We start from the raw sequence: 11,545 nt of genomic DNA on the forward strand, positions 1-11,545 counted from the left end.
GTTAATTGGGGATTTATTACTGGTTCACTTGCTCACAATGGGAGGGAGCTGAGCCACCCTCCAGGTCCTGGGCCCTGGGCCGCTAATTGGAATCTGGGCTGATTCTCTGTGGACGCCTCACAAAGGAACACAGAGCTGAAGACAAAATGGAATTTTTATCTGTTTATGATTCTCTGCAGCCTGAGAGGCGTTTCCTAGAATGTGTGGGCTCGTCCCTCAGCACACCACACTTTGGCAGGAGGCGAGGGGGCTTCTCTCCACATGCATTTTTGGGAGCAATGTCCCCGTAGACTTGTGTTCTTTTATTCATTGACTCACACATTCATATCCGGATGGGCTTTTGCTGATGCCTCACTAAGCGCAAGCCCCGTGCTGGGCCCTGGACAAGACGCCACCAGCCCTCGGGCAGCTGACCCGGCCAGGGAGAAGCCGGCCCCACAGCCACCTGACTGTTCCACTGAACGTGGGGACAGGAGCTCTGGGAGTGCAGAGAGGGGCAGGTCGGTTGTCCTGGGGGTTCAGAGAAAGTCAGTCCGCTGAGTTCTGAAGAGCAAATAGAAGTTTGGAGGGTAAAGGAGAAGGCAAGGACATCCAGAGGAGAGCCTGAGAGCCTGGATGGGACGTCCCCGTGGCTGCAGCACCCGCTGTCCCTCCTAAGTGGCCTCCAGTCGCCACAGACAGAGTTGTTAAGTGTTGGGTATCTGGGGCAGACAGAGCCTACAAGGTCCTGAGGAGACACGTCAGAGAGACCCCAAAGGGAGTTCTTAAAGCCATTTCCGGGGATGGATTGAGGAGGAAAGGGAGACACAGGGGGCTTGGAAAAGCCCGAGCCATGAAGTCAAAAGGTGGGTGCATGTGGACAGGGGAGGGAGGGGGGAAACGCACTTCTGGACGGATTGCGGGAGGTCTGGCCCCTCAGGGCTGAGGGAACTTGGGTGGGCATCAGCGGGACCTCACCTGCTGCCACTCAGGAGACTAACGGCTCCGGTGCTGGCTCCCTGACAGCATGGCCTCTGCCCCTGAGCTTACAGAACATGCTCCCACGCAGAACCCCACTGAGCCTCACACAGCCTGGGACACACGCGGTGTCGTCATCACACACAGAGACTGTGTCTCCTGCTCAGCAACCCCCAGCTTCAGGGAGCACTTGCTGGACGCACCAGGTCAGCCCCCCCGCATGCATGTGTTCCGGCCCCAGCCGGCCCAATGCACCTGCCTCCCTCTGCTTTTCCTCTTCACCGATCTGCTCGGCCCCAGTGGAGTCCAAATGCTCCGGCCTGGTTTCCAATCCCTTCATCTTTCTGGCCCAGGGTCTTTCTGGCTCTGGCTCCCACTGCCTGGACCAGCAACCCACCAGCCCCTTACCTGACTCACCCCTACACATAGCTCACGTAGCTCAGGTCTTCCGTGGGGGAAATGTCCCCCTGTCTAAAATAACCACCCCATTCTCCACCTCCATACTTTATTTTATTTTTTTTAACTAAATCTCCTTTATTTATTTATTTATTTTTGAGAGAGCGAGAAGGGAAGGAACAGGAATGGGGGGAGGACAGAGAGGGGTGAGGAGAGAGGAGCTGAAGCGGGCTCGGCACTAACAGCAGACAGCCCGATGTGGGGCTTGAACTCAGTGGCCGTGACATCGTGACCTGGGCTGAAGTCGGACACTTAACCAACTGAGCCACCCGAGAGCCCCTCCACCTCCATAACTGAGATCAAATTCAGTAATGGACCCCGTGTGATTAGGGCGCCCCACCTGCCCTCATAGGCTTAGGGCTGTGGGGTTATTCTTATTCCCCCTCAGAACATACCACAGAATTCAGCCTAGAATAGCTGATCCAATAATGTTTTAGATGAAAATATGAATTTATGAGAGAGAATGGGGGCAGAGGAAAGAACTGAAAACAAGCTCCTGGCTCCAATGGTGCCTTTGTGATGACATCACGTAGCTTCACTTGTAGCGGGAAGGGTTTGCATTCAGTGGACCACCTGGTTGGTTTGTTTGGTTTGTTTTTTTTTTTTTTTTTTTTTCACCTGCCGGTCAACAGCCTGTGAAAGGCCGCCCCCTGGCGGTCCGCCACTGACACCAGCACCTCAGAGTCCATAAACTACAAGGTCAAGGTGAACCGGCCACACAGAACAGGTATTTCCCACAGCACCACGGGTTTCCGTGACCATAAGCCGCCAGCCTGTTGGCCAGCGTCTTCTGTAGGCTGCTCTGGTCAGGCAAGCTCATCCCTTTGTCCATAAATGGGTCTAGAAGTCTGATCTGGAAGGGAGTTCAGGGACTGAGCCTGTAGTTCAGGGACGGCCAACGGGTAGCACTGATGTCACCCTCCCCTGCTGCACACTGACAGGCATCACTAATAGATCACAGCACTCTCCCTGCTGGGGAAACACCCAAATCCTTCAAAACACCCCACCGCAGGCAGCCACTGGCAATCAATCTGAATCCACCTGTCAGATGAAAGCTGAGGCAGTCAGGTGCCCGGCAGAAAAGAGATGTCCCCCTCAGCCAGGAACGTCGCAGAGACTAGGAACAAAGGGGCTCTTGCCTGAAGGGACCCTAACAAAGGATCAGTAGCAGTCGGGACCAGTTGGGACCAGTAGCAGTCGGTGGGGGAGACATGGCCATCCCTAGAGAAGAGGAGAGGGGAAGACTTGGTGTTAGGAGCTGGGTTCAAAGCTGGAGCCCTGCAGAGATGGGTACAGGTCATGACTGGGCAGCAAGGCAGGGCAGGAGCAGATGAGCAGATACCCCAACGACTCTCTCCTCTACCCCTCACCTCAAGCCAGCCATTGGCCAAACAGCCTGGAAGACAGGCGGCAGTGATGCTTCATGACATATTTCACTGTTACCAGCCAGCATCCCAGGACACACGTCAGGACAGAGAAAGGCTGGTGGTAATCCTGAACATGGCATGGACAGGGGTCTGGGTTTTGGAGAATATCTTAGGTCAGGCCCTGAGAGCAGAGCCTGAGACAGGGGTGGGATTCACCTGACTCATTGAGGGGGTGACCCACAGGAAGTAAGGGAGGCAGAGTAGGGGAGGGGCCTCCGTTGAGCCAGATCACAGGTGGGGAGGGTCTCCACAGAGCTGCTTCCCCACTCCGGCAGGCAGGGGGCTGGCCATCTGTGCTCCTTCATCGGCCAGTCATTGGCTGCAGGCTGTCCCCAGGGAGGGAGCACACTCTCCGAGGCGAGGACAAATGTTAGGAGAAGGGGACGCTGAGGAGCCGTTGTGGAGGCTGGGGGCACCTGCCACATGAAGGAGACCTGAGCCAAGCACCAGCCCCGTCCCTCACAGAGGAGATGAGACAACAGACTGCCACTTCATAGCCGAGTGACAACAGACAAAACTTTGACTTCTCTGAGCCTCCATGTGAATGGCCGTCAGTCCCAGTAAAGTCTAGCCCCACAACAGTCCAGACTGGCAGTTTCTCTCTTCCTTAGCCATGTCCTGTGATCTGCAGCCTGAAATGTAGGGTCACAGGGGCCTGACCCTTGGGGAGGCCGGGGTGGGGGAAGGGGAGGGAGGGTGGTGGGCAGCCATAGGTGGCTCTTTCAGCAGGCAGAAGCCCAGTGGTTGGCACCAGGCCACTCCAGGCCCCCTTGAGTTACACAGTATATGCATTATTTTTTGTGTGTCTGTGTTTCCCTACCCAACTAGACTATTTGGACTTGAGATTAGAAGTGAGTTTGGGCTCCTACATACACCCAGGGCCCAGGAACTAGCAGGTGATCACCAAATGTTTGCTGAATTGGGATAAAGCAGTCAAGGCCAGCCATAGCCCAAAGGCACTCACGGCAGAATGGATCCAGCCTCATAGAAAGGGAAGGTGGATGGTGAAGGAAACTCACAACTGCCCCAGCAAGTCAACAGCAGACCCTACATAAGAACCCAGAAGTAGAGTCCCAGCCTGGGGATGTGGGCCAGGCTTAAAGGCCAGCAGTACTCACTGGGCACAAGAATGTGCTTGGAAATAATGGAAAACCATTCACCACTTAGGTGACAGTGGGACTGAAAGTGTCTAAGGAATAAGAACATACCCCCAAGAAGTCTTCGAGAAAGGCCAGTGGTGTGAATCTGCCTCTTCTTCTCGGTCTGCATTTCCCTACCTCATCTCGTGGAAAGAGGGGCAATTGAAAATGCCAAGTGGTGTTGGCATCCACTGTTCCCTTGTCACTGGTCCTTGAAGACTTGGTGTGTCTGGGGTGTGAGTAAGCACGTGTGCATTTGGAGGACTGTCACTGCTTCTCTCACATCACTCAAATCCCTGTATGGTTAATTAAAAGCCATGGCATCATCTCTCCTGTGACATGGGATGATCCCTGCTCTACTGTCCGTCATCCTAATTAGCAAGGAGAGAAGGGATTTGTCTGCTTTCAATGTGTATGTTTTAAAGCTGGCGAAACTCACAGGAGATGGGCCTGAGCGAATCCAGCATGAAATTCTATTCAGAAAATCGTTTGTGAATTTTGAAACATGATCTTGGCCTTGTTCACATCCAGGTCCCTTGTATTATTTCAACTGATAAATAAGTAATAAAGCAACAGTAACAATTATGAAAAGTATACTGACAGCTGATACCCATTTTATTGCTTTCCAAAGGCTTTGTCAGTGTTTCCCAAAGTGGGTTCCAAGAACCCTAGACCTTCAAGATGCTCCTTGACAAAATGACCCAGTACATTTGGCATTTGGGGCTCACACAGACTTCTCTTGGAGACTTACGATATCCAGTGGACTATGAGAAACTCTGACAAGTTCTGCAGTTTAAGAAAGAGTAATTGAAGTCCAGACTTCTTCGAAATTTTCTTTAATTACTCCTTTGCATAACAGTTTGAGTCAACATGGTCTGTAGCCGTAAAAATACTGAGCTAGGTAACCCCTGCATCGCAGATGAAAATATTAGGCTTAGGAATAAGTCCCTAGAAACTGAACCCACATCCATTTGGCTCTAAAGTCTATGCTCCTCAGTCTCCATGACCCCAGGCTAGCAGTGTGGACTAGGGTCTATGCTTGCATGGACAGTTCAAGTATCTGCCTCACTCTCACTGTGTGGAGGCTGTTCACCAGGCCAGAGCCGCCAGTGACACCAGGAGGGGATGGGAAAAGGGCATGGCCTGAGCATCCCTGGGTGCCCACCACTGTGCTGGGCCCAGAGAATACAGAGATGGTAAGATGGCAGTGCCTAGTCTGGGGGTGCTCCCCCTCTAGAAGCAGAAAGAAATGAATGACCAGCTTGTTAGGAAAGCCAAATCTTCAGAGCCAGAAAGCTCTGAATTCCATCAAACGTCTGCTCTGTGCCCTGCAGTGTTCCGAGAACACCATTCCGAGTTTCCAAGGAGTTCTGACGAGCTTGGAAAATTCCAAGCCTGGTGCTTCTAGAAATAGTATTTGTGAGGGCTCTGAACGCGAGCTGTAGTCTGCAGTGCGGAAGCCCTGATGCCAGGTGTCCCAGGTATTCTTGGAGCTCCCCCAGAGCTGCTCGGCCAACCTCTCTTCTGTCCAAGGAGAAGGAATTGTTCTCTGTTGACTTGCCACCAGCACCAGGCCAGGCCACCTGCCCGCTTCAGGAGAGAGCAGAGGGAAGTTTTGGGGAGGGCCTCAGGTGACAGCCGGGCCCAGGGAGGGAGCCTGCGCCGTGCCGTGGGCACCTGGGGCTCCTTGGTCAAGCTCCAGCGGGCTCTGTGAGCAGGGGGAAGGCCAGGTGCCACCATATTAATCAAGGATGTCACTTTAATGGAAGCAATGAAGTTATTACTTTATTAATTGATTAACTCATTCACGCTTTCTTTCTTGTTGCCTTGTGCCCATTTAGCTTTTTTCTTTTTCCATCCAAAATAGGGGTGATAAGACATATCTTGATGGGTCGTTGTCATGATAATTGGCAAGGATAGTGAGGGCTTGCATCAAGTTCCGGCACCAGGAAGAGCTCAACAGACTCCATGTTCTGGACAGTTTATGATCCGTTAGCTCTCTAATCATCTCTGCATCTCTGTCTTCTGCTGTCACTAAGCAAACTGAGTTTTCTGCCACACTCCATTCTCTTTGCCGGAGGGAGTGATCAGGAAAATAAAGAACACCAGGTTGCCAGCATTCAGGGTGACAGATGGTCCTGATTTGCCCAGGATGGAGGGGATTACCCAGGAAGTGAGACTTGTAGTTCTTTTTTTTTCTATGTTTATTCATTATTTTTGAGAGAGAAAGAGAGATGAAAGCAGGAGAGGGGCAGAGAGAGAGGGAGACAGAGAATCTGAAGCAGGCTTCTCACTGACAGCACAGAGCCTGATGTGGGGCCCAAACTCACAAACCGTGAGATCATGACCTGAGCTGAAGTCGGACACTCAACCGACTGAGCCACCCAGGCGCTCCAAGACTTGTTGTTCTAAATAGGAGAAGTCTCACCGAGATGAGTTGGTCACCCTACCTCAGTCAGCAAAAGGGCTGTTGGAGAACCAATAATGGAAGGCAACGAAGGTACTCAAAGTCCCATCTACATATGGAGAATACATTGATTTTTCTTGATTTGCCAAGGTCTAGATCTCTCAACACTATCCTATTAAACACTGTCAAGCAGGACCCTCTCTCTGGAGTCCAGTCCTGGTTCAGCCACCTCCAATCCACTTGGACAGAGTAGTTAGCTTTTCTCTGCACAACTTCCTTGTCTAGATTCAGTTTGCTAATATCTTGGTTAGGATTTTTGGATCTATATTTCTTGTAAATCACCCTTACTTGGTTTGGGTATTGATGTACATTCCGATGCCTCACAAATGAGCCGGGGATGAGTTGTGTTCTCTGGAAGCATTTGTATCAAAATGGAATTATATATATTTGTATGTGTTTGTATATAAATTATATATATTTTTCATTTTGTCTGTATTTATCGACATACTGCATTTGACACAGACAGTTATCTTTAATGTTTGACATTTGTAGTTATGTTCAATTTTCATTCCTATCGTTAATGTTTACTGGTTATTATTTTTTCTTGGTTAGCATTATTAGATGTTGTCCAAATTACTGACACCTCAGAGAAGCAAATATTGCCCTGTTCTATTTTTGCTTTCTAAGTCACTACATTCTCGTCTTATATGTAGATTTTTGCTATATATTAAGAGGAAGCAGGGGAGAGTTGTCTTGGCCTTTTCCCAAACTGCCTGAAGCTTAACTCCCCAGCTGTAAGCCTGCCTTTTTCCCCAACATAAAACACCATGGTTTGGTACGCAATAATTTCATTATTATCAATGTACAGAATATTGATGATTGTTCACTCCAATTTCCCCTTCGAATGAGTTGTTTAGAACTTCACATCATTTCAAATTCTTTTGAGGACATGAAAGATGTGAGCTTTTCCCCTCCAGGCCTGTTCTCCATCCCTCTTCCATTCTGTGCTCTGTCCAACAAACCCACGGATGTGAACTGAGCCACTGGCTCCATGGCCCCTGGCTTCACGGGAAGGAGCCAAGAGGGGCAAGGAGAGACAGGTCAGGTATGCATTCCTGGGCTCTTGTCCATTCACTTCACTCGGAGCACATGTCACACCCTGGAGCTGTGCTGTTCACACCTGCTTACCTACCCCTGCATATTCTGTCTCCCCGTTGATAGGGTAAGTTCCAGGGTGGAGGTTTCCCGGCATCAAGCCCAGGGCCTGGCATGGATTAAGATCCCCTCTGCTACCAGGGCACCTGGGTGGCTCAGTCAGTTGAGCATCCGACTTCAGCTCAGATCATGATCTCATGGTTCATGAGTTCGAGCCCCACATCAGGCTCACTGCTGTCCATGCAGAGCCCACTTCGGATCCTCTGTCCTCCTCTCTCTCTGCCTCTCTCTCTCTCTGTCTGTCTCAAAAATAAATAAACATTAAAAACAAAACAAAACAGAACAAAAAAGATCCTCTCTGGCACCTGGTCCCGAAAGGAAGAGTTGGAGGAAGGTTTATAGATCACAGAGCTCCGCTCCGTCCTGCTACATCTATGAAGCTGAGGCCAAAGAGGCAAGAAGATGCATGGATGGTCAGGAATCTCATAAGAGGCACAGCCAGGCCGACACTCAGCTCCCGGGGCTCCCGCAGGTACAGCGTGAGTGCTCTGGGAAGGACAAGAGAAGGGACGTGAGGCATCACACCTACACATGGTGTGGAGATGTTATCGATCCATCAACAAAGGAGGTGGAAACACCCGCCAACCTGAGTCACTCCTTCCATTTCTTCTCCTAAGCCGCCCAGCCCCTGATGTCTGTGCCTCGTGTATCAAGCCTGCACAGACGGTCAGCTAATTAAATGAGGCCACAAAGAGCCAAATGGCCTGGAAGGTGTCTGTTCCCACTGCCAAAACTGTAACTTCTTTATGGCTGGGATTTTGAAAATAGAATAAACAAAAGTTTCCCAAGAAGTGGAGAGAAAACTACTCTCTTGAGATCAGACCAAGTAAGCAGTGACTGCCAAGGGACGGATGCCCAGGTCGCCATCTCAGAGCAGCTGGTCCCCACACGTGGTTTCAGTGCCCAGGCTGCCCACATCTCATTTACCTTCCTCCCCCACTGATCTGGGGCCAGTAACCAAAACACAAAAGGGAAACACAGACATTTTGAAAGAAACCACTGTGGGGCCATAAGAGGGAAGGAGGGCCAGCAAACGTTGTTGAAAATTTTGATTCCGTGTGCTTTTAAAAATATTTAAGACTTTCCAAAGAGGACCTTGCTCATAAGTAGATGTTTAAAAACTCATAATTAGTTTTATAATGGTTACCTTTAAAGGAATGGGAGCACTTGCCCTTGGGTCGGAAGTGGGACCAAAACACCACCTCCCTGCATTCCCGTGAACATGACTCCAATGGTGCGTTCATCCCCTGGGGGGAGGGGCACCTGCTTGGGCCCAGACACTCACAGCCTGCTCTCAGAATGAACCCTTCTGGTAAGTTCCACCTTTCGGTTTTTATAAAACCCTTTCATGGGCTGATTTCTCATCATCATTCCGTGAGCCTGGCAATTACCAGTCTTATTTAAAGAGGGAAAAAAATTGAGGCTCGTGTAGGTTGAATTAACCTGCTCGGTCCATCCAGCACTAAGTGACAGCCTCCGAATTTGAACCTTACCTGTCCTGTGTATCGCCCTGGGACATATCATCACGTGGGTTGTTAGTTGAGTGTGTGTGTGTTTCTTGGGATAACGTCTCTAAGTTTCTTGGGATAACGTCTCATCTACTTTGCTATTGGCCAATTCAGTCACTGGATTACACTGAACAGGGGCCTCGTGGTCACATGTTTAAAATGTTTGCCTGCATGTTTGAATGAATGAATGAATGGAAGTTCACCTGGATAAGTAACCTGAACAATAGCAACCCCATCCTTGGCTCTGCTGTGTGACTTTGGACAACTCACTTTTGCTTTCTGGTCCTTGGATTTTCCACCTGTGACAAGAGTTCTTTAAATCCAATAATCTCCCACTTCCCTTTTTTGTGCCACAGGTCTTGGCATGAATCAGAACAGCCAAATAGAAAGTGAGATCTCTTCCCATACTTTTTAAAAAATTTTTAATGTTTTATTTATTTTCGAGAGAGAGAGACAGAGAGCAAGTGGGGGAGTGGTAGAGAGAGAGGGGGACACAGAATCCGAAGAAGGCTCCAGGCTCTGAGCTGTCATCACAGACCCCAACGCGGGGCTCAAACCCACAAATTGCGAGATTACGACCTGAACTGAAGTCAGATGCTTAACTGACTGAGCCACCCAGGCACCCCTCTTCCCATACTCTTAAAACCAAATCAAAGACACCAGTAGAGAAAAGACAAACTTTTGGCATGAGGCTCTCAAAGTGACCAGGCAGCAGGAATGACTACATAATTTGGGGGACCCGGTCAAAATGAAAATGCAGGTCCCTTACTGAAAATGCTTAAAATTTTTTTGTGTGTTTATTGATTTTTGAGAGACAGAGAGTCAGAACGTGAGCTGGGGATGAGCAGAGAGAGAGGGAGACACAGAATCGGAAGCAGGCTCCAGGCTCCGAGCTGTCAGCACAGAGCCCGATGCGGGGCTCGAACTCATGAACCGTGAGATCATGGCCTGAGCTAAAGTTGGATGCTCAACCGACTGAGCCCCCCAGGTGCCCCAAAAATGTTTAAATAGATGACAGCAGAAGAACTTTAAGCCCTCGAGAGCCCTTTTGAGCACAGTGCCCTGTGTGAATGTGTCACCTGCACACATGTGAAGCTGGCCCTGCAAACAGCAACCCATGAAAACACGTGCTTCTGGCCGATGCCACCTGATGGAAGCACTTCCCCTCCAGGAACCAGGGCACACAGCTCAGAGCTGGGCTCTGGGTGATGGTCCCCAGGGCTACACCCCCCACCCTGTTGGGCTTGAATCTGCCTTTTGGGTCACAAAACCGCCTGAAGGTAGCTGATTTGGGAAATGGTGTTTGACAAGGGGGCAGCGTTACCCCCCGGGGGACGTTGGACAACATCTGCAGACGTATTTGGTTGTCATGGCTTGGGGAGGAGGTACCGCTGGCACATGGTGGGTTGAAGCCAGGGAAGCTGGTAAACACCCTGCAAAGTACAGGACAGTCCTCTGTGACAAAGTCTTATCTGGACCCAGGGGCACCTGCAGGGCTCAGTCGGGTGAGCATCTGACTCTCGATTTCGGCTCGGGTCATGATCTCAGAGTTGTGGGATCAAGCCTGAGCCCTGCGTCAGCCCTGGGTCCGTGCTGAATATGGATCCTGCTTGGGATTCTCTCTTTCCCTCTCTCCCTCTCTCTCTCTCTCTCTCTCTCTGCCCCTCCCTGACTTGTTCGTTCTCTCTCTCTCTCTCTCCCCCTCTCTCTCTCAAATAGAAAAATAAAAAAATGAAAAGGCTTGCTGGCCCTAAATGTGATGGTCTCACAGTGAAAACCCTTGATTTAGGGCATACACTGCACCCCAAATTTAGCTAACGGAGCAGGGCCCCCGACAGTCATTGACTTAACACCGACAGAGTGCACGCACCAAGGTCTCCAACATACTTCTTACTCACCCGTCCAATTGGTCTGATGTCATCGATATCTGATCGGGGGGATTTCCAAACGGTCCAGATCCCTTCAGACTCCACCGCAGCAAGGGACGTAGAAGTAACACGGCTTTGGGGCAAGCCACTACCCGTGCCGTGTGAATGCCAACTGTATACATGATCCTACTTTCTGATTCAAGTGTAAGAAAAGGTGGACTCTGCCATATTAATGGTCTCCTCAAGGATACGCATGAAACACATTGATGCGGCTTCTTCCAGTGGCGGGGAAGGGAATGGACTGTGAATTATGAATGAATGAGTCAGCAGTCTGTACGTAAAAGACAAGAGAGAGTTCTTGTACGCACCAGTGATGGTAGTGATTTAGCTAGTGTTTCGTGAACTTGAGGGAAAGACCAACCCAGCCCCGTGGCAGTCTTCTCAGGCTGACGTAACAGAACATCACAGAATAGAAATCAAGGCCAGACTGCTACTTCCCTTCACGAGATGCGAACATCGCTTGATGGGGGTTGGCAGTGCTAATGAGCGGAAACTCTCCGAACTCTGG

General features: G+C 50.2%; 1 long non-coding RNA gene across 1 annotated transcript; it reads left to right on the top strand.

Annotated features, from left to right (window-relative positions):
• The first annotated feature begins 216 nt into the window (after nucleotides 1–216).
• Nucleotides 217–4,503, top strand: LOC131495147 (uncharacterized). Its single transcript, XR_009253794.1, has 3 exons — nucleotides 217–1,163; nucleotides 2,046–2,140; nucleotides 4,008–4,503. It is a non-coding gene; the product is annotated as an uncharacterized LOC131495147 (long non-coding RNA).
• The last annotated feature ends 7,042 nt before the right edge of the window (nucleotides 4,504–11,545 follow it).

Source organism: Neofelis nebulosa, chromosome 14 (assembly GCF_028018385.1).
Source record: "Neofelis nebulosa isolate mNeoNeb1 chromosome 14, mNeoNeb1.pri, whole genome shotgun sequence".
Lineage (NCBI taxonomy): Eukaryota > Metazoa > Chordata > Mammalia > Carnivora > Felidae > Neofelis > Neofelis nebulosa.